General features: G+C 42.1%; 1 protein-coding gene across 4 annotated transcripts in view; it reads left to right on the top strand.

Annotated features, from left to right (window-relative positions):
- NRG1 (neuregulin 1) overlaps positions 1-26,364 on the top strand; it is a 1,391,739-nt gene that overhangs the window by 1,289,443 nt on the left and 75,932 nt on the right. The window lies entirely within an intron of this gene.

The raw sequence follows: 26,364 nt of genomic DNA, 5'->3' as shown, positions 1-26,364 counted from the left end.
GATTCGCATGTGCCCACCCGCCTCCCCGGGAGCCTGTAGCAGTTTGGAAGTTACCTTCAACTATTTGTATATGTATCATCTCAACCTTAAATAGGTGCATACTTAGTCACTCCATTGCATGGGCACTATTACTACAATTCAACTCCTACCTCACCCTCTGCGGGGAAAAACAATCGAAGATGGAGTCGACGCCTATGCGCAATGGAGACAAAAGGAGGAGTCACTCGGTCCCGTGACTCGAAAGACTTCTTCGAAGAAAAACAACTTGTAATACTCCGGCCCAACACCAGATGGCGAGCTATGCAAAACATGCGAATCTACAGCGACTGATGCCACGAACAGATGTACACTGGGTAAGTGACATTTTGATTACAGACCACAGAGGGTAACCCAAAAAACGGAAATGGGCTGGGTAGAAATTATCAAAAGACTACAAAGCCCACTCGGGAAACACACCTAAAAACAAAAAACAATTAATAAAAAGCAGCATAATAAAAATAAGTTTAGAAAACACATCATTTATTAATATATGACAAATAGATCACATCCAAAACTAGAAAAAACCCTATCATAACCTTAAAAATATGCAGGACAGAATAAAGTGTGCAGAAATAAAGTGCACATGGTAGTAGGAAACAAGGGGACAGAAAAGGTCCAACCAATAAACACATAAATTCACAAACAAAGAGCTTGTTGTCTCAACTTTCTCCTCATTGAATCATTAAGACAGGAAATAATCAATCCTCAATAAAGTCAAACAAAATATTGCATCCAGGCTCAAAACATTATCAACGTGTTGACCCATCCAAATCACGGGCTAAATCCGGGCTTGCATCAGGGTCTTCTTCAGGACTAGAACGATAGGGGTATTGATCCCAACTTTTATACACCAGGCCTTCGTCCAAAAGGCGCCACACATCACATCAAAGGTTCACAAAATGGTCCTAAGTGGTGTTTCTAAAGTAGTAATGTTAAACCCAACTTCTCTAGTAAGAAGGATTTCTCACTACCATTCTAACAATACCAAACATGACAATGCCACTCCTTTCAGATCAGAAATTACCACTTAAAAGTATATAAGGGAATTTCCAGTGCTGGCCTATTAGAGGAGCAGGCTTCACAATAGTGAAAAATGACTATAGGAGTTTTTCAATACCAGGACATGTAAAACGTACAAGTACATGTCCTGCCTTTTACTTACATATCACACTGCCCTATGGGCTGCCTAAGGCTTACTTTAGGGGATGATCTATATGCAATAAAAGGGGGGTGTAAGGCTTCGCAAGTAGTTTGTAATGCCAAGTCATAGTGACCATGAAACTGCACACACAGGCCCTGCAGTGGCAGCCCTGAGACATGGTTAAGGGGCTACCTATGTGGGTGGCACAATCGGTGCTGCAGGCCCACTAGTAGCATTTAATTTACAGCCCTGGGTACATCTAGTGCACTTTACTGGGGACGTATAGGTACATTAAATATTCTAATTGAGTGGGAGCCATTGTTACCATGTTTAGGGAAGAGAGCACAAACACTTTAGCTCTTGTCAGCAGTGGTAAGGTGCACAGAGTTTTAAAAGCAAAAACAAGATCAGAAAGTTGGAGGGGGTACGCAAAAAGTTGGGGGAAGACTACTCTAAGGCTGTCAGGTCTAACAGAGATGGTGCACCAATACGTTCTCCCTTACTGGTCTGTATCTGGCCAATGAACAGCAATTTTACACTGAGATAAAAAATTGTTTGGGATCACAATGTCAAAGAATGTATTCAAATCAATCCACTGCACTTATAATATCTTAACAAACCTTTTGAATTGTGTTTAGCACTGCATGGAATGTTCCCTTAGCTTGGGAATGTTTGTAAATGATACAAGGTCTCCTCTCCTTCAAGGTACATGAACATACCCTCCACCTGGTAATTCTCCCAATGGAAAAGCCGAAGTACTGATTTGATTTGGTCACCTATTCATATTTCTTCTGCTTTTCATGTTTCTTTGCCCACTTACTTTCTAATTTTTCAGAATCACTCCATCTGCGAACACATTTCACCTATTCAGTAATGTGTAATCACATTAATGAAGAACTCATCATTTTAGTTGATTCATCATCGACCTGTGTCGTAAAACATTTGTGGAATGGGATGCTTCTTGAAATATCAACATCACATTTCTTTGCCAACTCTGTCAACCGATCATGTATATTTGTGGCTCCTCTTGTAATTTCATTACACAAGTAAATTAATTATTTATCTTGATATTGATTCACATGTTCCAAATCCAAACACCCTCTAATTATTTTCTCCAATTCTATTTTTAATTTTGTAATATTTAATGGTTTTTCCCTTTCTGTACCTCGACTAGTAGCTGGACCCTTCGCTCTTTCTTTTTTGGAAATTTGGCTGCCAGTCTCATTAAAACCTTGTAACAGTTTCACTTTCAGGGAAATTTGTTCTACCTTGCACTGCTTGTGTCATAAAGACAATTCTCCCGCTTTCCCTAAGTGCCTGATTAGTCTGTGATGGTGTCCATACAATAATTTGAAACTTCTGTGAAGTGGGAATGAATCTGGTCACTGTTGCTCACTCAGCAACTTCCTGAGCTACTACATTTGTAGCAATAGAAGCACACATCTTTACCAGTTGTGCTTTCTACAACCCTAGCAACAGTTGCTGGTAATGTCACAAAGGATGCAGTCACATTAGCAGGCATTACTGCTTGTACAGGATCATTTTGAACAGGTATATTATTTGTGATAACAGGTTGAGCAGCAGACTGCGTGCTAACAGAATGCGCTTCAGTGTGTTGAGTTATGACAGGCTCTGCTATATGTACTACTCTCTCAATTTGAAATGCATTTGGATTGACAGGAGCAGTAGCCACTGTCAAGTGACCATATATTATCCCTTCTGTGTTCAACTCAGCTGCATCTGTTTCAGGACCCACATATGGTGGTGGGTGTGCAGGCAATAATTCATCTAAAATATAATCACCTGAATCAGTATCAGTATCTGATTTTATTTCCCCCTTTGTTTCTGATTCCCCAGTGCTCCTTTTCTTTTTAGGCTTTTCGAGTTTTATAGACTGATCATTTTCTCTTTCATAATTGCAGGGTATACTCTAGCTACCTCTACAACATTTTTTCACCTTCTCTGCTGTTGATCATCCAAAATCGCCTCTCCATAATTTCTCATTGCCATTTTTGTTTGTCTCTGATACCTTTCTCTATCCCTGTAATGAGCCATTTTCTCCCATGCACTTAGTGCTTCAAATTGTGTGGGTCTAGGACGAGGCTTCTTTTCACAAAGTATCTCTTGTAATCTGTCAATAATTCTCAAATTTAATGTAACCCATCTTAGAAAACTCAGTGGACCTTGCACACTGATAGTCATACGCATGTGTGTTTAACCCTTCCTCAAACATTATACGGAATGCTGGTGTACCCTCAAAAGGAGCCTCTTAGCCCTCCCGAACAAGACGTTACATCATCCCTCATTAAACTCCTAACAACTCCTAACAACTTTGAAAAATGCCATGGTTTAAAATGTATTTCAACAAATGGCAATCAACTAAAACACAATGCTTCAATGTTTTGATTCTGTTGCGTATATGTCAATTTCAGAAAGTCCTTTTCCCATTCTCAGTGCGGCTCCGTAAACCAATCATTGTGCTGCTTTACACACAGCTTGACCAATCTCAATGTGCTGTTTTCACGAACTGACTAAAACCAGTGCAGCACACTGATGTAACAACTCGCTCCTTGCAGCAGCCCAACCTCCTTCACAATTTCTTCATATTCACATAGGGATCAATTCTAATCAACAAAGTAGCTCAAAATAACTATCTTTGTCTGCCTCTTGGAAAGAAAACTCAACAACCAGAATTTTTAGATTTTTACACCTTTCGACTTTTCAATCAAATTATTTTGACACACTTACCAGTGAAATCTCAACCAGCAGGAAATCGCCTAATCAATCTAGTGTCACCTTTGTGCATCAGGTTTCACCACACTGACCAATATTAGTACAATCACAACAATTTATTATGGTCCCTATCTTAAAGATGCAGTAGACTATGTCTCATGACCTATATCACAACTTATTGGCAGAAAAGAATATCATAAATCAACTCTTATTTTTCTATCCCAGGATCTTAGAGTATGCCTTAGTCCAGTAGCCTCTTTATCTCTATGCAAAAGTGCATAATCATCAGCAATTCCTTAAGCACAATTTTATAGGTTTCAATGATGCATTAAACATGCATCCTCATAATACAGATTCTTTGAGCAACCCCAATGATCAATAATCAACAGTCCATTTCAACGTATAACCCTGTTGATACTCACACCTCCAACCGCCTCAGAAAACCACATTCCGTCAATCTTGAGTCTCAGGCTCCTGTTCATCAGGACATGGGCATTTATCTATCTCATGGCCCTTTTAATTTTTGCATATCCTGTGTCTGATACCAACTTTTGCAAGAGTGCGAGCTTATCACTAATCGGCCTTGGAGCCTACCGGGAACATCAAACATTAGTTTTTAATTTTTAATTTAATAAGGGGAATAAAGTACCTGCACTCCAATTAGTCCAGGAGGCATGGTCTTTGGGGAAAGTATGATTAATAAGGAACTGCACATCAACAATATATCATTTAAAACATTGCATTCATAGGAGTCAATAATGAGGGTTTCATTACTTTTTTAAAGGTTTTATTTCAATCCTTATATAATAGAATTCTTTATCATATCATTACATTTTCAATACAATTTCAGAAAAAGCATGAAGTGCATTCCATAATATTGTCCTTATTGTACGCAAGATATAGTTAAATAAAATATCGGCAGAAATAGAATATCAGCAGAATCCATAAATAGTTTGAGGTTCTGTGGTGGAAGCTTAAGCTGTAATAGAACTTCCCATAACGAGAAATTCAAGAAGCTCAGTAGAGAAACAGCACAAGTTTAAAGTATAAATCCAAGTGGTCCCAGAAAGAATCTGAGAAATATAAGCAAAAGCCCTAATCAGAATGCATCTATGTCAAAGTGCTCTCAGGATAGTCTGCGAGCGGTCTAGAAAAGGCTCTATAAGGAGAAGAGTATGGGCTCTGTCTCTATAGTCCAAAAACACACGTTTATATGTCAGCTCATATAAGCAAAAATGCAACTTTTTGTAACGCTTTGATAACTTCTGGTTTGAACCAATGGGAACAGGACAGCTTTCGATGATTTTGCACATTTTGACAAAGATGTTTCTAAACACAACATACATCTAACCCTTAAGCTACTTGGTCCCCCCCCTCCCGCCCAATCCCTCCAGTGCGGATCCCTTTTCAGGCTATTTGGGGTAGGAGGCGCTTAGGCCTTCATAACTTTTTGTCCACATAAGCTATCCATGCCAGATTTGCGTCCTTTTTTTAAACACCCTAGGGATTATAAAGGTACCCAGAGTTTGTGGGTTCCCCTGGAGGAGATCAAGAAATTAGCCAAAATACAGCTAAAATTTGTGTTTTTTCAGAAAAAATTGAAAAAAGGGCTGCGGAAGAAAGCATGTGTTTTTTTCCCTGAAAATGGCATCAACAAAGGGTTTACGGTGCTAAAATCACCATCCTCTTAGCGTTCAGGAACAGGCAGACATGAATTAGAAAACCTCATTTCTCAACACAATTTTGGCATTTTACTGGAACATATCCCATTTTTACTATTGTTTGTGCTTTTAGCCTCCTTCCAGTTAGTGACAGAAATTGGTTTGAAACCCTTGCTGGATCCCAGACAGTTAAACATTTCTGAAAAGTAGACAACATTTTGAATTCAGCAAGGGTTCGTTTGTGTAGATCCTACAAGGTTTACCTACAGAAAAAACAGCTGAAATAAAAAAAATATTAAAATTGAGGTAAAAAAACAGCTATTTTTCTCCACGTTTTACTCTGTAACGTTTTCCTTTAATGTCATATTTTCAAAAGTAGTATACCGTTGCGTTTGCTGGACTCTTCTGGTTGCGGGGATATATAGGGCTTGTACGTTCATCAAGAACCCTAGGAACCCAGAGCCAATCAAGGAGCTGAACCTTGCAATGGTTTTTTTTTGTATACCGGGTGTACATCAATTCATTTGGTGAAATATAAATGGTGAAAAATAGGTATCAAGGAAACCTTTGTATTTCCAAAATGGGCACAAGATAAGGTGTTGAGGAGCAGTGGCTATTTGCACATCTCTGAATTCGAGGGTGCCCATACTAGCATGTGAATTGTAGGGCATTTCTCAAATAGATGTCTCTTTTACACACTGTCTTACATTTGAAAGGAAACAATGTAGAGAAAGACAAGGGGCAATAACACTTGTTCTACTATTCTGTATTCCCCCAAGTCTCCTGATAAAAATGGTACCTCACTTGCGTGGTAGGCCTAATGCCCGCGACAGGAAACGCAACATGGACACATCACATTTTTACATTGAAATCTGACATGTTTTTTGGAAACTGCCTAGCTGTGGAATTTGGCCTCTAGGTCAGCTGGCACCTCGGGAAACCTACCAAAGCTGTGCATTTTTGAAAACCAAGCACCTAGGGGAATTAATAATGGGGTGGCTTGTGGGGCTCTCACCAGGTTCTGTTACCCAGAGTCCTTTGCAAACCTCAAAATGTGGCAACAAAACACCTTTCCCCTCAGATTTCGGTGCTGCAAAGTTCTGGAATCTGAGAGGAGCCGCAAACTTCCTTCCACCCAGCATTCCCCCAAGTCTCCCGATAAAAATTGTACCCCACTTGTGTGGGTGGGCCTAGTGCCCGCAACAGGAAATGCCCCAAAACATCAAATTTTTTCAAAGAAAACTAACCTGTTTTTTGCAAAGTGCCTACCTGTGGTCTTTGGCCTCTAGATCAGCCGGCTCCTAGGGAAAACTAGCAAACCTATACATTTTTTAAAACTAGACATCTAGGGGAATTCAGAATGGGGTGACTTGTAGGGCTCTCACTTTTTCCTCACATTTTGGTGATAGAAAGTTCTGGAATCTGAGAGGAGCCACAAATGTGCTTCCACCCAGCATTCCCCCAAGTCTCCTGATAAAAATGGTACCTCACTTGTGTTGGTAGGCCTAGTGCCCGCGACAGGAAATGCCCCAAAACGCAACATGGACACATCAAATTTTTACATTGAAAACTGATGTGTTTTTTGGAAAGTGCCTAGCTGTGGATTTTGGTCTCTAGTTCAGCCGGTACCTAGGAAAACCTACCAAACATGTGCATTTTTTAAAACTAGACACCTAGGGGAACCCAGGATGGGGTAACGTTTGGCGCTCTCATCAGGTTCTGTTACACAGAATCCTTTGCAAACCTCAATATTTGGCCAACAAAACACGTTTCCTCACATTTCGTGATAGAAAGTTCTGGAATCTGAGAGGAGACACAAATTTCCTTCCACCCAGCATTCCTCCAAGTCTCCCAATAAAAATGGTACCTCACTTGTGTGTATAGGCCTAGTACCCGTGTCAGGAATAGATCACACAACGGTCAATGTTGGTCCTTACCTGAGAGCAACTGTTGACCCTCGGGTGATCCAGTCCTGACGCAGGCACTAGGTACAGGCACTCGGTACAGGCACTCAAGTGGTGTAGTGTTTTTATCAGGACAGGTGGGGAAACACGGGGTGGTAGGAAGTTTGTGGATCCCAGCATGTTCCTATAGTTTGTGTGACAGAAATGCAAGAAAAATGTGAGTTTTTATTCAACATTTCACCTTTGCAGGGTATTCTGGGTAAGAAAACTTTGGGGAATCCACACAGTTCACACCTTTGTGGACTCCCTCGGGTGTCTAGTTTCCAGAAATGTCTAGGTTTGGTAGGTTTCCCCATATGGCAGCCGAGCCCAGGACCAAAAACGCAAGTGCCTGCCTAACAAAACCAGAATGTTTTGTGATAGATAATTTTGATGTGTCCACAATACGATTTGGGCGGTGGAATTTGGGGCTGAACTAAATTGGGGAGCTCCCAAGAAAGCACTCTCTCTGTTCTTGCTGCCGCATGCACCTGCTCTCTGGGTTCGGCTAATCCGCTATTGTCCCGCTGCACAGACTGTGCTTGCGAAGGGACAGCAGGACTGTCTTTATCACCTCCCTCATAATCACTGGAAGAGGAGTTATCGAATGGGACTCCTCCGAATGAAAAATCACTCCTAGAGTCTGCGCCATTGTCCTATCCCTAAGATGATGTCTCAGTATCTGCTGTCTCAGTCTTTGATCCTATGTCAGAGCTGTGGGCTTGAGCAGCAGTCATCCAACGAGATGCCATCTCTGCTACTGGCTAAACTGTCACTCTAAAACACTAGCGTACGTAGACAGTCACAAAATTGCTGGTGTGTGTGTGTGATACATGCAACAGTAGAGGTCACCTTACCTTTGCTTCTTCCCTCAATCAGCATGTTCTCTCAAGACACTGAATAAAAGACACCCTATTACTTCACTTTGTCACATACCAGTCGTCACAGCCTTAAGCGTCTCTAGCGCCCAGTCCAACAATAATTATTGGTGCTCCCTTTCCTATTACCCCCTCTCCCGATTACCTCACTACCACCCAGCAAAAGTGCCCTTCATGTCTCCATAGCCCCCTTCGCACACACATTTGATTTGTATTATAGCGCAGGTAATGGCTGGCTTTACTAATCTACCCAGCTATTTACATAAAATTCAGATTTGATCTTTGCAGTAGGCATATAAACCTTCTGTGCTACTTTATGGCATCAAAATTCATCACATGACTTACTTGATATTTTTACTTTTTTATTGCTGCCTAAAAGCTACATATGAAACGTGTCAGTTGAAGTATGTATTGCTTTGAAGTCGCATTCTGCAACTGCAAGAGAACTGGTGGCGAATATATATATATATATATATATATATATATATATATATATATATACATAGATATGTAAAGAGATCACTTTTATATGTGGGTGTAGTTTTCCTCCGGGCCGATAGCAGCCACCAGGGAAACCACACATGCGTTGAAAAAAGTGCTTTATATATATATATATATATAGATAGATAGATAGATCTATATATATTTTTTTAATAGCTGTATGGTTTTCTTAGGGGCCATAGTGGCCCCCAGGGAAACCATACAACCATTAAAAAAATGATTGCCCGTATACCCACCACCCTACCCCACCAGGGGTAAACCTAAACAAAAGATCCTCCATGTCTCCCTGGGTTCTTTTAATTAAGAAAAAAAAATCCTCTGGTGCGACGCATCAGAGGATGTTTTAGCCCCCTCCCTGGTGTGGGCCACTGGTCGTGAACCACACCAGGGAGGTAGAGCGAGCGTCGGCCGGTGGTCGACGCCCCACCCAAGAGGTTAAATGCCTTTCACAATACGAATATTCATATGGTTTCAGACTTACTTCAGCTGTAAGACAAAACAAGTCAAGGTAATTACAACACACAGCTTCATGAGATGGCTTACATTCCTGTATGCTTTTATTAACAAGCTCTGTTCATAAAGAAAAAGTCTTTATAAGATTCAACTATTGTATTAATACATTATAAACTTTTATGCAGGTGAAATAGAGAAGCAATCCCATCCATTCTACGGTTGCAGGAATGCATTTGAGTCATGAAAAGTTATACACTTATGACTGGGACACAAGTCAGACACTGGTTAGAGCAAAACAAAGAGGATGGGAAAGAAGGGAAAAAGAAAAATGCATTGGTCAGTGTTTTTAAACTAAGTACATATCTTCATGCAACCTCTGTGCACAGTGACATTTTAAACAGCAATATATTGAGGTGTACATGACATCTCATACAGAATAATTATGCAAATCTTTAATAAAAATGCTTTCTCAGCAGTGATCAATGATTGCTTGTCACAGAAACCTTAAAGGAGTGTGCTTCCTTTGCCTTGAAATGTAGCAGCATATGTTGACTTATATAACAAATTAAACAACAAAACAATAACATGCAAAGCAATATAAAACAATTAAAATGTAACACAGCGCAACACAAAATGTCAAAACAGAAGACAATCATAGTACAGTAGAACGAGGGAATAACATCACATTTCAATAATACAGTACAAAAACACTGCAGAACAGAAAACAACACTACGTACCCCACCAGAACAAAGGGTCACATAACAAATATGCACGAACATTCATGTTATATACTGCCACTTTCAGAAACCTACTTTGACTATATGGTGGTAAAAGGAGTTTGTGCAAGGGGGTCTTCACAGGACGAAGGTCCTTAGTCTTCTCTGCAACCCCCTCCTGGCGTACAATGATATTTTAGCAGTGTCAATAAGGTGACAGCCCTCTTTGGGGCCAGCACTACCAAGAGCAATGGTCCTCCATTTGTGGCAGTGTGTCACCTTTCAGGTGGCCCTTTTCTCTCAGCATCAGCCCCCACCTGGTATCACGGGGTTTCCCAACCCAAACGGGCTAGCAGCCCAATTAGTGCAGTGCCACCGTCCACACTGCGGCTCCCACCTGGCTGATGGAGACTGCACAACGCACACGACCAGATAACCCGATCAGCACACTGTTCTCAATGGACCAAAATCTCACACTCTGCTCCTAGGATCCCCTTGGTAGGATCCTCACTGAACGTCACTGCCCCCAAACAGTTTCCTTCCTCTCACAGTGCCCAGTTGTCTTGGGTCAGAACCTGCTGCTCCAGGGCGAGTATTCTTGATTCTTCCAGGTGAGAACCTTAACCAAGCATGGGAGCATGGGAGCCTGGCAGACGCTTAGTTACCAGTCCTGGTCACAACAGGCAGATCTCATGTATAGCATCTCCACTCTGATGTACAGCTACAGTTTGGGAGTCAAATGCTGCCCTTTTTATAATCCATTTCCAGACACACCTGTGATTTAGTGTTTCTGTTTTTGAAGTTTGTGTACTAGGGGGTGCACACTTTGAAGTGCCCACTCTTTTGTTGTTGTTGTGCTCTTTCTCCAGAGAACAGTCTATAATAAAAGGGCAGTCTCCAGTGCTGATAGCCCCAAACACAGGCGATGGAAGTGACTGAATGGCAGCCTCAGTGATATGTGCATCAAAAGTTTACCAGAGGGCCTTTATCATTTCTTATCAGCCCTATCTTCTTCCTCCGATGTGCCCAGGATCTTTGGGCCAGTGGCCTTTTTTCAGAAACAAAGAGCCCTTTTTGATGTGCACCGAAGAGCCTGACCCCTTTTTCCTCCAGTTCTTAGGAATGCAGATATACAAACATCTGCTAAGGGAAACCTCAGCCTCTCACTGGGCCTCCAGCAAGCACTGGGTCTTCCTAAATAGAACCCAGTGTCTACCATGTGTTATGTCCATTGGAAGAACAGACACACCCACTGCGCGCACACACACACACATGTGCAGTCTACAATACACTGTGCCCTCGCATTGGTATCCATACATCCCAGCGAGCTCAAGCAACACTGCGCCCTATATCCTACTTGAGGTACCAGCTCACAGGCCCACATACATCCCTGATCATTCATGCTATTTCTGATGAATGTACCTTCTCAGAGGCACACATGTATCCCAGCATGCACATGCAACCCGCATACTTTTTTCTGATACACTGTACCCTCAAACAGACACATATACATCTCAACCCTGCACACTATCCAATGCAAGCCGAGGGTGAGTTAAGCACATAGCATTGGAACTATATCAGAGCAGGCCAGGAGATGCCATCCCTGTGACACAGATAAATAGGCCTGTACACTTTACTGATTTCTAAAAACACGGCATGGTACCACCACCACTGCTCATGCTACTTAACTCTCAGTGAATGCCATGGCCTTTCGCCGTTCAAGGGTAGTGCGTTGGATGCTCCTCCCGGTCTAAGAAGACTGCAGTCAGTGAGACAAGCTTACGTCATAGCACACACACATGATCCAAGTTTGCTTATGACCACTAGGTAGTTATAGTTAGGACCTAGTTTCTATATAAAAAACGTTTTATACTTGCCTATATCTTTTACGCCGCTTAATGAATCTTCACAAAACTTTCCCAAAAAATGTGCAAATCCCGTCAGCTGCTGCCTAAAAAGTTCTTAGGGGTGATCCTTTTGGGGGGGGGGGGTGGAAAAAAAGAGGGGGGTGGCGGAAAAACACATTTTCCGCACTCATTTTTTTATAGGGATTTTGAACAGCTATAGCACAAAAACTACAGGTCGGAATTACACCAAATTTTGGCAGAACGATTGGTCGTGGTCCAGAAAGAGTGCTGTTTTGTTTTGATGTAATTCTGTTCAATAGTTTTAGAAAAATTGCAGAAAATCCAAGTTTGTGTATATAAGGATGCGACAGATTTGCAACCCCTCCTGATTTTGTGCAGAGGTCTGGTTGGCTAATAACACTTTAACAACAGAAGCCGTTGAAGTGTTGTCAGCCATCTTGAGATTTGGCTGAAGCAGGGTCCCAGAAAAAAGGTAAAAAATTAAGAAAAGGGGTCAGGGTATGAACACCTTTACCCCTTAGCTCTAGTGGTAGGGTTCCAAAGGGCCCCCCAGGGCTCTAAAAAACTTTTTTTTTTTTTTTATTTATTTTTTTATAAACGGAGTCGCAGTGGATCCGTGCATAAGCGTAAAATGAAAAGAAAAGGCACAGTCTCTCATGCTTTGTTATGATAAAGCCCCTGGGTGGGCCAAGTCCTGGGGTAATTTGTTTACAAATGTGTGGTTGGGGGCGTTCCTGGCCCCCTCCTGCTGCTTAGGGATCACCACCTCCCCAGGTCTTATAATTTATAGACAAGGGGGCTGCGTGCCCTTTTTCCTGCCTGTGTGCACAGTTGGAGTGGGAGTGCGCGGCAGCTCCTCTTTGAGCCACAGGTGGCCCTGAACACCACTAAATTCCTCCAACGCACCCCTCTGTTACTCCCCAACCCTGGAACATAGCTGTTTGCTGTGGCTTGGCTGCAGCTCTGCAGGAGACAAAGATGAAATGCTTAAGTAAACACAGAGCTGCTGTCAAAGCTGCTCTGTCCTTGCTGAAGCAATGGCAACGCGAGGGAAGGCTTTACCTGCAGTGCCAGGTAGCCCGTAAGGGCATTTTAATAAAATATAAATAAATATGGAGGGGCAGCGGAGAAGCCCTTGAGTGCTCCCTTGCGGTCCCAGATAGCCCATAAAGAGCTAATAATTATTTTTAAAACAAAATAATAAAAAACAATAGCTCAGTGTGAAGGTCGCTAGACCTTCACACTGAGCAGTCAAAGTTCGAGTCCAGTCAGACTCGCTTCCATTTAAAAAAAATTAAAATTCTTTTATTTTGTAAAAATGACAGATACATTTTTTATTTTAAATTGAACAGAAATATCTCATTCCAAGTATATCATACATCAAAACTTAAGAAAAATCTCTCATTCCCTCTCCCTTTTGTTCTTTTTCTCTCTCTCTCTCAATCTTTTTCTCCACTGACACACACTACAGACCTACTCACACTCATGCACCCACTCACAGACCCATTTAGACCCTTGTGCACACACACACAGCCCCAGTCAGACCCTCACGCACCTACTCACAGACCCACTCAGCCAGTTATGCACCCATAGACCCACTCAAAGTCTCTTGCACACCTACTTACAGACTGACATACCCACTAAAACATGATGTATGCACTATCATACCCAGGCAGACACTCTCACAGCCACTCTCACCCCCAGATACACCCTCCTACACCTATTCTGACATCCAGAGAGGCCGCAGCCACAGTCAAAGTGCTGTGCATGGCAAGGGGTTGAGTGGTTTGCAGGGTCTGGCTGCAGGCCAGGTCTTGCAAGCAACGTCCGCTGTTCACAGGCGAAGGTTGGGTGCTTATAAGGGGTTGGCCTTAGGGCCTGGCCACAGGCCAGGCCGTGTGGCCAACTGCCACTCTGATCGTCCAAAGGCCATGTGCGGCGCTGGTTGGATTATTGTATAGTAATGAAAATTACTATACATTAAAAAAAACATAGAAATTCACTGAAAAAAACGAAGGTTACAGTGACGTTATAGTTAGGAAATAGAATTTTGAAAAACTATAGAAATTCACTGAAAAAAACAAAGGTTACAGGGACGGGACGTTGTAGTTAGGCTCAAGTTTTAAATGTACAAAACCCTAGAAATACACCAATGATAGAGTTGCCTCAAGTAACTATAACTTGTGCCCTCATGACCTCTGTCCGCCCCTCCAGATTATGTTTCAGGTAGTGAGGACACACCCAATTTAAAAAGTGGGGAGAGGAAAACTGCAGAGTGTGGGCTAAAAGCTAAGAGACAGTGCCTTGCCACTTGGTCTCATTTGTGAGCATCAGACGCCACATGGCTGTCTCCTGCAGCAATATCGTTCTTTGAATCATCTGGTTCACACAAGATGGTGCCTGGCAGCAACTTACTGGAGGTTAGCAGCCTGGTCCATCTCCTGGAAGGGAATTAAATTGTAGATCTTCCCTCCATTCTGCGAGAAACAAAAAGTAGATTAGTTAATCCCCCTGAGTTACGTTCCTCCACTATCAACTGTTGGGTTGTTAGACCACGTACGTATTTTGCCTGGATAATTCCCTGGAGGAAATCGAAATACAACCTTTAAGAAACTCCAAGTGGGTTAATCGATCACTCTGAAATTCCTTCACTGATGACCATTGGGCCCACTGCACCACATTCCTGTTTTTGGTGTCTTTGGTTAATGCTTTGTAGTCTTGATGATGACCATTTACTAATTTGCCTCAGGGATCGAAATGTTGACAATAGTTTCAAATACATTGGTATTTGGGAAGAGTTGTGTAAAGGATTTCAACATTCTTTTCACAGAGTGTTGTTTGTTGTTATCCAATATGTTGCTACCGGACATTTGTATATATTTTTGATTTATAGAAACACTTGCACACTTTCTTTTTTCACCAAATCACCTGCAGTGTGCCGTATTACCAACAGGAGCATTTACTGTTTTTTTTTATTTTTATATACAAGTGATTTTTTTTTTTGATTTTTTTTTTTTTATTCTGTAATAATAAACATATTTGATATTCTTTCCTGGGCTTCGTCGATGTAGTCTAAATCATTGCCATGGACGTCTAGGCACGTAGCTCCCCTTACAGGACCAATTGTTTACTGTTATTAGCAACAAAAGTAGCACAGGTAAGAGCTCTGTGCCAACCAGACAATCCAACAAGTTCATCAAAGGAGAGGAAACTCTAGGGGTGAAAAGAGGGAACAGACTGGGTTACATCAGGGCAAGTTCCAAACGTCCAGAACAAGATGGAAATTTTTTCCAATCAGCAGAAAACTGGACGGGAACGTAAAAACCACAAAAACTCGGCATTTCCTGCAGCAGCATGTGAATCACAAACTCCTTTAACTGCTGCCACAAGCCGCACCTTACGTATTGGTTATAATCGGTATCCCGTTTTTAATAGGTGATCCAAAAGAAGACTACGACAAAGTCAAGCACAAGTTGGATAAATAAAACCTTAAGTAGCCTTGGACTAACACATGATCAAATTGACCATGTGCGAAGAGTTCACTGGGTGGGTATAATGCCAAAAATGGATGCCATTGATTGTGTAGTTATAAATTTCAGAAGTATGTTAGTGGCAAAACAACTTTGACAGGACTACCCGACTCAGCCACTCACAAAGTAGGATAGCAGCTTTGCCTTTAGGCTTCTTTTACCAACTGCCCATAACTCTTCTACATTTTTCTTCTTTTTCTTTGCCTCCGGCCTCTTACTCAATGCCAACATCAAATAGATTCGACCCCATCTCTCAACTGGACTAAATGGATGGACTTACTTTAGAGCCCCCACCCACAGAGCCCCCTCCCTCTACATGAAGGCAACAAAATAAAAAGATCTAAACAAGCCTTTAGTTGGGGTCAGCTGTAATTTGATTTCATGGAACATTGTGGGGATACACACAAAGCTGGATAACTGTGACTAGTTTAAATGCATGAGCTCCGTAGATATTATATGTCTCCAGGAAACCTGGATATTAGACAGCTTTCATCTGAGCGGTTTCCCACGCCTCCCTGGAGCCAGCTCGATTGTCCTCAGTGGGTAGAACTAAGGATGGCCAGGCAATCCTAGTCACCATCCAAATCCCCTCTTCTAAAATCTTTAAGATTTGGTCCTCCCGTTTTTTCTTGATTATCTTATTAAATTATGAGAAAGATCATGATGTATGTTGATCAATTATTATTATAATTTTAAGGACCAAGCTTCAGAGGTTATTGACCCTTTCAATGATTTTGTGACCTCATTCCTCTCTAGAACAAAATGTAAGACTGTGTTAATCTAGGCAGGTGATTTTAATATCAAACTTTTCAAGCTGAGTGCTAAACGGGTTTGCGGATTCACGAACCCACATGATAATAACTTAACCCATTTCATACATACTCCATATAGGGAAGCTTTGAATAGCCTCATTTCAAAACAGGCATTACTCCCAGCAAACGACATGGTTGGTCAGGGGAAAGTTTACTCCCGACTTTTACAGGCACTAATCTGGGGAGTACAATTGATTTTATCTTTTTTATCCGCTGATTTGGAAAATGTTATGCAGGACTTGCAGTTTGTGGCCAAATGCACGACTGATCATAATCCCCTCCTTTTAGCCCTGACACTTCAATTTCGAGTTTGCAAATTGCCTAATCAGAGTAGTAAGGTATACCAAAGGAAAAAAGGGCCTTAAGATGAAATAGGGTGAGGTGAACCCAGATCTTTTAACTAGTCAAGTAGAAATAAGAGCTAACTGTTGCATCACTAGCTGTCTCTCAGAAAAAGCTCCCGGTCACTGTATTCAGCTAGGGATGAAGGGTCTATGTAGGGCCATTTCTGATAATCTTATTATTGATATACCTCTAAGAGATAAACCCCTCTTTAAATGGTTTAATGCTGAATGTTCAGCAGCCCATAAAAAACTAAAAACCCTTTTACAAATACATCCCGCCCAGCAGCACAAATTAAAATTGCAAGGTAATTATATAAATCAAGAATGAAGGAAAGGAAAAAGGAGATTAAGACTTTAGATTGGGAAGACTTACAGAAAGCAGCCACTCTAAAAGACAACAAGCTTTTTGGGGCACAATTAATAGGCCATACTTTGCAGATACTTCTACACCAACGATCGAGGTAGTTGTCCCTGTTGATAACTGGGTAGCTCATTTTACCACTGTCTTCCACCCATATGTAAACACTACCCCTAGTGTTCCCTCCATTGTCGATTTAGTTCAGAGCGAATCAGGAACTTTGGATCCCACAATAAACATTGAAATATCTGAAGTAGTGGAAGCTATCAAAAATGTACTCCGGGAAAGCACCAGGACCGGGCAGGCTGCCTGCAGATATTTTCCAATCTATTATAGACATATAGGCTCCTTTGCTTACAAACATATTTAAAAACGTCCTAAGGGGATATATTCATGGATCCCAGAAGACTGCTACTATAATACGGGTCTATAAAAAGGGGAATAGGCATTCTCTATCATTCTATAGACTCATCTCTTTAATATATTCCAGTATGAAGATCCTTGCAGGAGTGCTCCTAGAGTGTTTGGAGTCATGGGCCATAGAACCAAAGATTCTGTCACATGTGCAGTTCGTATTTAGACCAGGGCGGGCACAATTGCTCAATATCTTATCTTTTACCTAATAACTAGGAAATATGTCCAGGCAAAAAAGGGGTCACTTAATTTGGCCTTCATAGATCTAGCCACTACTTTCGATTTGGTAAATCGTGCAAAACTCTGATCCCTGATGGACGAGATGGGGATGGAGGCTGACCTCCTTCTGTTACTCAAACACTTACAACAGGACCTGGCTGTGAAGGTCATATATGGTCTGCAGGATGAACGACCCCCGTCCCCAAGTCCACCTTATGCATGAAGTGCCAATGCTTAACTTTTATTTTCTCAACACAGCATAAAGGAGGATATCAGAGCCAGAAAAGAACAAAACAAAAACAGCATCAGCAACAGACAACAACTTCCAGCCACACAAGTAACCCATTACTGGCGAATCCCAAAAAGAAGAAACAGATACATGAATGAAACATCAGGGGTTCGCCTAGGAACAGTGACAATGCCACAAGCAGGGCAGGCTCCCTGTAAAGTACATAGTAGCAATTGATTCTGAGACTGTAAAGTCTCTAAAGACAATGATATGACGTTCAGTATTGACAATGTGCAATAAGTACAATGCTGGGGTGCCAGTTGTGAGGAATGTTAGTACCTTTAGTAGGCTCGTCCGTGAATATCAAGGTAGTCGGGGGGTGTTTCCTGCCAAATGTGGCAGTGCCGACTGGGCGTGTCTTGGGGAGCGATCTCCCGGAGGGGAGTTGCACTTTCCACGTTGCTTGCGGAGTTTGATTACTTCTGCGGGGTTACTGTAAATATGGTGCCGGGTGTACACCTCCACTCGGAGAAGAGCTGGATATAGCATAACATATTTTAGGACCTGTTTGGAAGGGCTGCTTTTAGCATCTGTAAACTTGCACCTGGCCTCCTGGACAGTGATTGTGAATTCGGGAATAATGGGGATCGTAGATCCCTGGTTTTGGAGAGGGGCTGGTTTTCTAGCCAGCCAAAGCGCACTGTCCCGATCTCAGAAATCAAGGACCCACCCCTCGGGGCTCTTTAAGTGACTCTGGACATTTGTCATTCTTCAGGGGTCCTAGCCCTGGACTACAAAGGATTTCACTGTATTCTGCGTTATCTATTTTACTTGTGTTGTCTTCCTCATATGTAATTTAAAGGGTATCCTCCTCCTGCTCACCCCGTCAGATCCCCAAACCTCTTTTTTGAACAGCAGGTACATTTCTTGTGACTTTGGCCATTCCCTCTTTTCATAGTAACCATTGTCCCATGCATCCTGGTCACTAAGAAATGTGTCTCTCAAAGGGAAAGTAAAACTTTCTCCCACTCGCCCTGTTATAGATCGGTGCCCAATCAGCTATGGCAGAGTCGGGTTTGCATGACTTTGAGGCCCAAGTATTGTTTTGTGTTTGAGCTTTCTGGCTGTCAGTCATGCCAAGCAGATTAGGACCATGATTCTGTATGCGGGCTCACATCTTGAACTTCTTGACCAATCAGCACTTCAGTTGGTGATCTCCAAGTAGTACTGTGGGGTGTTCTCCTACATGCGCCCATGAATGTATGTATCACTTCTTTGATGTCATCTTGTTGTTCAGTGCCTATTCTGATGGCTTTGTTTAGCATCCTCATGAATCTTTCAGCTACTCTATTTGGCTGAGGTTAGCAAGGCGTTCTTCTCAAGTGGGTGAAGTATAGAGATTCTAGATATTCTTTGAACTTACTTCCATGAAAAGGAGAGCCGTTATTGTCTTCACTCTTCTTAAGATACAAACTTTGCAAATGTTTTGTCTAATCACCTTCTCATTTTTTTCAAAGTTGGTACTCAACACTATTTTCAGGACAAGGAATCTGCAGTACATATCGGTTATTACTCGCATATGATGTCCATCAAGTAGTGACTCAAGTCTGCACTGATGTCATGACACATGGTTTGCCACTTGGTTACTCGGTAACAAGGCGACGATGTGGTCTGTCGCTTGCACTGTGTGAAAGGTGGAAGGATAATGCCTGCCTCTTCTATGTGATGTTGTAGCAGATTCCATTGAGGGTCACCTGGGGGTTGTGATCTAATGATTTGTTTTTGTGGTGCCTGGGGAGCAGCTCCCGTGCCCCATTTTGGTGACAGATTCAGGTGCAGCTATTTCTCTCTTCCGCTGTGAAAACGCTTGTTCACACCCTCTGCATAATAATGGCATATAGAGGTGTGTGCCACTTTGAGGACTGGTGATAGCGTGGCTGTGGCATGCAATGGAGCGTTAGCTGCATGCCAAACAGTATAGGCTTGAAGAACCTTTCCGAATTTGAGAATAGGTACAGAACACAGGAGTCAAATGTTGCCAAATGGGTGAGCTGGCGCTCTGCCCTTGTGAGCAGTGACGAAGTCTGCATCGTCCTTGCTGCTGGCGACTGGGGATGCGTGCTCCGGCCACGCAGACACCAGCAAGCCTTGTTCCCACACCCCTTGACAAGTAAGAGGTGTTGACAGTAGAGGGAATTGTGATGGGATGACCGACCCGCATCACCAATGTAGTGAACTCCCTCCCCCCTGGGGGATACAGGAGGCCTTGCAAATAGAGTCCCGCACACACAGGTGGTGAGGAGTCTAACGGGAGGGGTCAGACCACGCCTTCGACCTTCTCTTTATTGATCACCTGACGCTGCGCCCAGTGTCAGGGTGTCGATACACGTGAACATGATGACAACATTTGTGTCGTACAACACACAATAGGCGGACTTCTCAGAAGCTCCTGATTCTAGATTTGATACCTGCCTGCTCTGGTGGTTAGCAGCCTGCCAAACCTGAGCGTGCATTTTTTAGTAATGTTTAAAATCCAACGAAGGAATTAATGGAGGACACGATTTAAGGGTTTGCGATTTAAACTGAGAGTGGTGTGAGTAGATTGAAGAACAGCAAAGGGAAATGGTTTTACACGGCTAGTGTGTGAAACCAGTGAATCAAGACCAGTTGAAGCACCTACTGATCACGGCCATAAATCGTACGCAAGTCTGAGTAAACAGAGCCATTTGGAAATTAGCAATTCAGGTTGGAGCACTGAATTGCAAATAACAGATATTGAAATGGCATGATTTAGAAAAGCAAACAATATACACCAGACTTTAAAAATAATAAAAACACGCTTTACAAGAAAAGGCAGTGAGTAGACATAATCCAGTAATGCTTTAAAACCCTAATGTGAGATGTGCATATTTGTAATCTAAGCTGATTTTTAATAGTATAAACAATTTAATGTTCTTCAAACCACTGTTTATTCATTTCCATCCAATAGAGACTTTAGCCCTAGCTGTGACAAGGGCTAAGGAGGTTGTTTATCGCGCCTGCTCCTTTCAGGTAATGAGCAAAAAATAACACTGTTAGAAAACAACTTTCACTCGGGACACATTAGTTTATCCTTTGGCGATCTGTAAAATGAGTATTTTTTTCTGAATTAAATTTATAGAAAGTTATCATTATTTGTTCAAACATTATTTATGGTTTTTACTACAGGCTTCCAGACAGGTGTTGGGACGGGAAAGTACCCGTCATAGTAAAAGGCTGTGCACCCCTGCCCTAACTGTCCAGCAGCATGCCCAGCAGCTTGTGAAACTTACATTTGTTTGACCCTTGCACCGCAATAATTGTGCATATGCAGAGGCCTAGGCCTGTCCGTAGCAATGTAAAATCCCGAAACCGTTCGCAACATAGAGAGGCATACGAAGCATGCCCTCACAGCATGCATCAATCCCCTTGATAAGCACATAAAGCAGTGATGGCAGCGAATCAAGTTTTATGAATCAGTAGAGTGACCAGATGTTTTTCTGTCTAGGAGACTGCCGTCTACTGACCCCTCTCATGTTCTGCTGTTATATGAACCCCCAGACTCTTATGCTAACATTCAGCATGTGCAATGAGTGTGGGTATGTGCAGCAAGTGTATGTCACATATATATGAGTTGGAGGACTTTGTGTGGTGAGAGTCTGAGTGCTGGGATCAGTGGAATCCATTTTGGACATACCCTGGTTAAAAGTGGCCCCAAGATGGAGGTTGAATACAGCTTCAGCAGACAGTGGTAATCTATTGACTGCATTTCTGTTGCCTGCCGTTTTGCCTGTCCCGGATTACTACTTCAGGAAAGCTGATGACAGCCAGATGCATAGATCTCACACTTCATTGTGCCTTGGTTTTCTCTACTCCTGCTAAAAACCAACATTGTTGCTGCCTTATGTGAGAGTGAACTGACATTTAAAAAAGAACCAACCCTAAACTGTACCTTGACTCTACACTGTGGCTCCAAATCTCCTGTTTAGAAAATGTGTGAAAAGGGGGACTCAAACCATCTAACTTTGTTCCTGTTGCAAGTTGTTTATAACCTATGAATGGAGCACTCCTCAGAGTACTCAAAGGACTGCTGTGTGACCAGGGCTAATGTCTTTATGACAGCCAGTCGCCGGAGGTAAGGGGTCATCACCTGAAGCCTGCACTTTCTGTTGCAGAAGTTGAGGGTATACCTAGAAGCCTGCCTGATTGCTGCAAGAGGGAAAGAGTGTACCCCTCCCTCCAGGAGAAGAGACTGTCCAGTAGGACAAGCCCAGCATGTTCTAGCTGTGAGAAACCACTAGAGAAGGTGATTAACTACAAGGGTGAAAAATGCCAGAAGCAACACATGCCCATGTGTGAAGGGGTCCTATAATCTCTCTCAGTGGTCCTTGCGTGAACTGTGCCAAGACTTTGAAATTGACAAGCATCATCTGATTGGCAACTGCTGTATGCCTGAGTGATTGGTGGTGCTGCAGCTGACATTGGAGATTACCTGTCGCATTTGAGGTGGCTCGAGGCCCCAGCTGTCAGAAACAAGTACCTACTGATGACTGTCCCAGAGGCTCCATCTGCCATCCAATCAACCTGTATGCACCCATCCCAGGGAGGCTGCTACTGGTGAATATGAGTTCCGCTCTGTGAGCTGCTGCATTGATCTCAACCAGCCATTAAGTTCATTGTGAGGTCACAACCTTGGCCCCTGCTTTTCTCCCGCTGTCCATCACTGGCAGAACTGCACCTACAGGATACAAGTAACCACAGGTCTAAACTGTAAGTGGAACAAGAGATTGAGGACGCAGAAAAGAAAATCTGTGATACATAATTAAGATTTTTACTGGGTGACCTTGAGTTGGTGAAAGTGAACTCAGCAAATTTAATCAGTCACACAAAAGGTGATGGTTGGAATGTTTGCAATTTGTTTAACCACTGACAATCGCTCAGGGTAGTATTCCACCCATTCGTTCTTTTGCCTACAATGGCACCTCAGATGTGCTTCATTATTAACACGCCTGTCTAATAATAAACATGCTCATACTGTCACAACACTTATTAGACCTCCCTAAAATCATTTGTTAAAAGGACATATCGATTGTTAAATTCTCCATTACATAAGTCCATCATTGCCCAGTCACTGTACAGTACATAACCAGCTCCTTAAGTTGTAGGATACAGTTCTGCTGCTGCAATAAGTCCACACTGTGACTTCCCACAAGTGATCTCTGGCAGATACCTAATCTAATTTATGTGGGTATTTGTCCTGCTCGTCGTTGAGCCACGTGTCAGGAATTCCTTTAGTGCTTTGTTTACATGCCTCGTTAGTTGTTTGATATTGTTGAAGTGTCTTTTTTTTGGCTTAAGAGTCCTCTGATTTAGCATGGACCACATACATATCACAGGAACCTCCTGAAACATCCACTTCCAATGTGGCTTTATAAACATTTTGTTGGGAATTTGTTTGAGTGATGATTGTGGCCTTTGATGCAAAGTCTTGACCAGGTCCTATCCTTGTCAACATTGCAGTTCCAAACTTAAGAGAGGATGCTAACACCATTCTTTGCTGCAGTGAGACTTATATTCCATTGCCTCGCACCAGTGATAACTGCAGGCAAGCGCTAGAGTACAGTTGTCTGAGTGTTTCTACGCCTCTTGATAAGAGCAGATAAGCCACAGAGGTGTGTCCCACAAGATTAGGGCAGTTTCTTGTCTTCTGCCTCGACGGTGAAGTCTGCCTTGGTCATAACCACTGCTTACTCTGTCAGCACTTTGTGTTGCCGTATTCCAAAGTAAAACCATATCATGGCACAAAGTTCCTACACATTCTCAGACAACTTACTGCAGGTAGGCTAGTGGTTTTTTGTCTTATGCATGCAGGACTGTATTTTGTGGTCACCTATGTATCCTTTATAGGGTTTTCAGGTTTTTTAGGGTTAAGACTAGGAGCAGTGATTCTTCCGGACTCTTGCAAGGCTCCTAAATCTTAATTGGAATTTCTGATAATTTGGATAAAGGTCAAAATTATTGCTATTAATTTCGTAATATATTAGAAGTTGTTAAACGTATTATCATTTGCATGCGTTTCAATTGATCATATTTGATTTTCATTACTCTCATTGACTATATAATTTCTTGTTGTCAGGGTGAAAGAAGCCTGGTGAATTTCCTGTGTGATGCATCCGGTAGTCTCTGGCCATAGCAGGAGAATGCCAGATCTTTTGTTAACTTGTATTTCTTGATTTTCATTTTGCTGACTCTGATTTTGCTAGTTTCATGGATTCCGATTTTTGTCTTGACATTGCTTGCTGGAATTTGTGATTTATCAACAACTAGAGAAGGGGCACAAGTCTTAAGGACACTGTGGGCAGAAATTGGGAGCCATTGGAGGTCTCTGAGTGTGGGAGTTGTCCTGTTGAACATTTAAATGTTTTGTTTTTTTACATGAAAGATACTGTTTACAGGGGTGAAATCGGTCTCTGGGAAGTCAGTGAGCAGTCATTGCCTCCAGTGGGGTAGAATAGAAAACGTTTGTTAGCCTATTTTGAAAGCTTCTTCCAGGAAAAATACCTTTACTGTTCAGTAGACTGAAAATTGATAGCACACGGTCTTTGTTTTGTGCGTTTGAGTTTTGAGGTTGCTCTCAATTTGGAAACCAATCAACTGTTGGGGAGTTATGGGGAGGTGTCTTCCAAGTTTATTTCCCGCAACCAAATTTGGACCTCTCTTTATTTGCTGACAAAGAGGTCAGACTAAACTTGAAGTTTAACTAAGCCATCTTTATTTGGATATTTGTGAGACAGGTCTTTGGCTGCCTGAAATCCAACCACTTTGTGATTCATAGGCGCAGCATTGCATTGTTGGCAAATATGTGAATGTTGATGTCTTTATCTAACAGTAGGGGCCCTAGAGGTTTCATCTAGAGAGTGAGATTTTAGGTGAGAGGATGGAACACTGGGAAATTCTGTGTCTCATCTGCTTAGGCCTGGGGATGAATGAGCCCACCTAAGCCACTGGGACTCTGAAATTCAAATATTCTTTAAACTCCTCGTAGCATTGTGCCATTGAATCCCAGTATGTGAGATATGATGTCCAATAGAGTTTTGTATTCAGCATTATCAAAGGCTGCAGAGATATCAAGGCAAAGGGTCTTAACTGTTGGTAATCTCCAGTGTGTCATTTGCCTCTTGGATGGTTGCTGTTTATATGATGCATCTTGGTGTGAATAAAGGTTAGTAGTTTGTAGGGATGGTGTTGTTATCTGATGTTATCATAGAACTGGGTTGTGCTTGTTTTCTTCACTTTCTCAGTGATTTCGGCAATAAACACAAGGTGTTAAGGCATAATTGTTGAAGTCGTCAGGGTCCAGCTTAGGTTCTTTGAGTAAGGGCAAGATATGTATAGTTCTTAGGTCATCCAGCAAGAAAGCTTGTGAAATATGTTTAATATTGCATTGTCTGCTGTTTCTGCTATATGTTTTTATTAAGAAAAATGACATGACATTTTTCTCACTAATACCTTCAGCGACATGAGCAAATTTGTTAGCTTCTCAGTCAATAGGATATTGAAGGATGCACTTTTGAGTGTGCTATGAGGTGGGATCAGTGTGTGAATATCTGGTGATGGGATGCAATCAATCAAGTTTCTGATTTCCCAGTTTTGACTATGAAGATGTTGATAGCTAAGTACTTTGCTTCTGAATAGGCGATTTCATAACAATTTGAGGGATGTAGGCAGTTCTTGATTTATCTGAATAGTTTTTTGCTCTTAATGCAGCTATTGCAGGAATAAGCTTGTTTTTTTTATTCATCTTGGCATTTTTGAGCAGCTGTTTTTGGGCAATGTGTGTAACTCCCTATTTTTGTTTCTGGCACCTAATGTCTCGTTTGCTGTTGATGAGTATTTTTATTGTTCCCTAGGGGCACATGCTTTAGATTTCATTGTGCACAGGTTTAGAGGTGTGTAAATATGTGTTTGCTGTCGTCCATAGTATTTTGTTGGTCGTTTCACAGGGTCTCTTGATTGGTGCCGAGATTGGACAAGGCTCTTACATTGTTAAGCCTCATTGGATGGCCTCCTTTGAGAGACTTGTTAAGTATAAGTGCTAGGTCTTTGCTGATGTTGGTGTGTGCAGTGCATTTCAAGTCAATGTGAATGGAAGCTTAATCGGGCCACTTGAAGTGTTGTGTCCAAAAGCAGATGTATTCACTCATCGAGATGTAAACTAAATCTAAGGTGTTACCTTTACTGTGGATTGGCTGTGAGATCTGTTGTATGACATTGACCTTGGTCAGCAGAGTGAAGAAAATCTTTCATGGTTTTGAGGTGAATGCTTCTGGAAGATTTAAGTCTCAAAGAAAGACACTAATTGAGCTTCTAGATGCTACAGTAATTGTGACTGATATCTCAAGGAGGAATCCTAAATTGGTATCAGGGGAGTCAACAGAAGAGGGCAGCTTGAAGCAGTTGAATGCTAGCAAATACCAGAGGTTGGAGGTGCATGATCGGTGGACAG

The sequence above is a fragment of the Pleurodeles waltl genome, chromosome 1_2 (genome assembly GCF_031143425.1).
Source record: "Pleurodeles waltl isolate 20211129_DDA chromosome 1_2, aPleWal1.hap1.20221129, whole genome shotgun sequence".
NCBI lineage: Eukaryota > Metazoa > Chordata > Amphibia > Caudata > Salamandridae > Pleurodeles > Pleurodeles waltl.
Note: the sequence above shows the minus strand (reverse complement) of the source record. Positions and strands in the feature narration are given on the sequence as shown.